The sequence below is a fragment of the Triticum aestivum genome, unplaced genomic scaffold (genome assembly GCF_018294505.1).
Source record: "Triticum aestivum cultivar Chinese Spring unplaced genomic scaffold, IWGSC CS RefSeq v2.1 scaffold228053, whole genome shotgun sequence".
NCBI lineage: Eukaryota > Viridiplantae > Streptophyta > Magnoliopsida > Poales > Poaceae > Triticum > Triticum aestivum.
The window spans coordinates 1-3,257 of record NW_025241768.1 but is presented as its reverse complement, the minus strand read 5'-3'; the positions used below and the strand labels follow the sequence as shown (position 1 = coordinate 3,257).

General features: G+C 40.3%; 1 pseudogene; it reads right to left on the bottom strand.

Annotated features, from left to right (window-relative positions):
* Positions 1-448: 448 nt before the first annotated feature.
* On the bottom strand, positions 449-2,822 carry LOC123176880 (uncharacterized; annotated as a pseudogene).
* Positions 2,823-3,257: the final 435 nt, after the last annotated feature.

The following is a 3,257-nucleotide window of genomic DNA, read 5'->3' as shown; positions in this document are numbered from 1 at the left end:
GTTTTTGTTAGTGGCTACCCAAGCAGACATGAGCAGACTAAATGAGTCGTATGGTTGGAGTTGTTGTAAGTGTTTTGAATTGTGGCCGAATTTCAGCCATCTTGGATGGGCCCGGAAAATGCCATTGTCGGCCTAATATTTAGGCCCAGTTTGAATTTGGCTGGCCCGATCGAACTTCTAGAGCCTTGTGTTTTTCAAAATTTTGATTTATTTGACGATTTAATCTCTAATAACCCCTCATCACTGCTCAAGTGTGGAGCACTCATTCTAAACCATCTAACTTCCCGGCCGGTCACCCATTCTCTCACTACTCCAGCCTGAGCACGGTTAACATCCGAGTTCCATTTCATTTTATTCTGTTGTTGGTATAGCAGGAGCCAAGAAGTGTCTTCAACGCACAAAATAGAAGGAGCTATACCTATGCTTTCTGCCTCTTAAAGTTTATTACCTCACCGCTTGATCCAGATTCCGAGGCCCCACACTCAAATGACATGCAACCGCCATCCATGCTACCCAGTGGTAGTGATTAAGATCGCGACCCTGTATGATTGAAAACTCGCTTCACTTTGTTCACAGTATTAGATCCACCCTGCTGTTGCAAGGAGGATTTGGAATCCAACATTGTGCCGATTTTCCCATGTGGTACAATGTCACTCATGCCGAGGAAAGACCAAATTGAATTAGCAGAGCTGCGTAGCACTGGAGGCGATGAAGATCTTATCTGAGGTTACATATCAAACAAGCACAGAACTGTCAGTACAAGTGATTGCAACAATTCATGAACTGTGAGTGATCTCAGCATGTGGTACACTCACCGCATTTATTAGGCGGTTGATGGGCTTCTTAGTCACCGGTGTTCCGTCTCCACCTCGCGCCTGAACCTCTCCATGACCAGCTTCTATGTCTTCCTGAAGTGATGAGGCTGGTGTTATTGGTTCAGTAGGAGTTACTTGGTTAGAACCATTTGCTTTTGGTGGTGGTGGTGGTGGTGGTGCTGCTGTGTTGCCATTCATCAAGAAGGCAGTTATGCTATCAACGTCCATTGAGATCATGGGCACTGGAGCACGGGGTGATGCTACCACTGGATATGCAACTGGTGAGGGGCCCAAGGACTCGAGCATACTGGAGGACCAAGACTGCAATGATCTAGGTGAAGAGAAGGAAGGACTTGGCATTCCTAGCAAGTGGGTTGACATTGTTCTGCTCATGAGGTGGTGGTGTTCTACTGTCTTCTTTCTATAATTGGTCTCTATGTGGTAGTCTCCTGGGCTATAGACTATCACCCGCTTCAAGGTATCCTGCTTTAGCCATAGTTGTTTGCCCTGACTGCAAAATGCTTGCATCTGCTGGTTTCTTTTGCTGTCTACTACAAGTGAAAAAGGCTAAACACAGTAAATAAATTGTGTAAGGGTAAGCATAATTGCTAATGAAGCTGGTTACTTTACAATGTTATCAACAAAAAGGAAGTATTATTTGAGCTATTAAGGATGACATGTTTTGTTGACAGATGTAGCTATTCAATATATCTAAAAAAATACATAGAATTCCAGCAAAAGGAAGAGTTGATCTTAATATCGCTTTTACCAACCTTTTATTACCACCACTGGTTGGGGATGCATTGCCAGTAAACTTGACGACTTTAGTCTGCTTTTCACAATTCTGCAACTGATATCCTGTACTCATCTTGGCTTGGCAAGTTTTATTCCTCTCAAGAAGAGGCAGGAAATGATGTATGTATTTTTCATACTTGGGGAGATCCGCCTTCAAATCCTCGTGCACATCACTCTTCTGCAACAACATTAAATTCAGTATCCTTATGATTGATTTCTTGAAATTTGCTTTGCGTTTGTATTGATTAGCTTTTGCTTCAGATAGTGATGAGAATTGTTCCTGTATGGAGATGGAACCAAGGGTTTAAGTGACAGAGATGTGAAAAATCATCAATGAATGAAGATTTATCTCTAGGAATAGGACGAGTGACCTCTGTTAGTGCTGGAAGAACGACTCTACGATCCAGTTCCAAAAACTGAGGAAAATAAGCATCTTTCCAAGTTTTGATCTGCAATGAAATATTGCAACAATACAATTTGGATGAGCTGTGCAAATTTAACAAAAAACCATAAAAAAATCATCAACTTGATTTGGTCATTCAGCTATTAAGGCTTCTGCATTGAAATACAAGTTCAATTAAACACAATATCCCACTACATATACAAGAACCTTAATTACTAAATTGGCTTTACTAAAGCAACTATGCATAACTACCACATATTAGGAATATACTTATAGATATAAGAACAAATAATACACATATAGTCCTACGTCATATATTTTGATGCAGAGGGAGTATAAAATGAAGGATTCTCTCACCTTACAAAATAATTCCTCCTTGAGATCATATTCTCATACACTGCAACATGAGAAAAACCAACGAAGTCAAAGGAAAATAATGATTGAAGTTTTATGGCATTCACATTTTTTGTTAAATAAAGCAGCTGAAGTACCTGGAATCTAAGAGTTCTGACAAAGCAAAGTGCTCTGTGGAGCACCGGGAATCTGTTGTACAGGTGGTGTCATTGGCTCAGTTCACATGCCTTGAATGGCGTATATAATAGACTTGTTTGCCTAGCACCCTGCTGATTATTCCATCTTGTAAGCTGACCAGGCTGCATCTTGGAGACATCAGTTTGTTGTGCTCCAAGCATTTGGTACGTTTGCATGCCCATCTCTTGTTGGTTGGCTCTCAAAATTTGATTCAACCTTGTCATCTGCGGCTGTCGCACTCCTATAGCACTATCATTTTTGCCAAGTAGGTGATTTTGCTGAGAATTTGGACCAATAAGTGGCTTGAACAAACGGCGGTATGTTTGTGTGCGGATTTTTGGAGGCCGAGCTCCACGGAGCTTGGTATTTTGAAAATATCAGAAAGCATATTTAGAAGTTCAAAAGATCTGAAAAAAATCCATGGAAACATATATGTATTCCGCAAGAACGTTTTAAATTTCATTTAAAAATGTTGTGATTAGTAGGCTGTACAAAAAAAAGTCCAGCCCAACAACAAAAATAAAATGCCCGTTTAAAAATGTGTATTTGTCTTTTTTCTGTATGCCACATGTGAAAGTATAATGCTATGAAATTTCGCGCATACATAGTATACATGTGTATGTGTGTTCACGAATAAATCCAAAATATTTGCACTTTGGAAAAATGAAATTTGAAAACGAGCTCCCTGGTGCTCAGCCTCCGTTGACATTTTC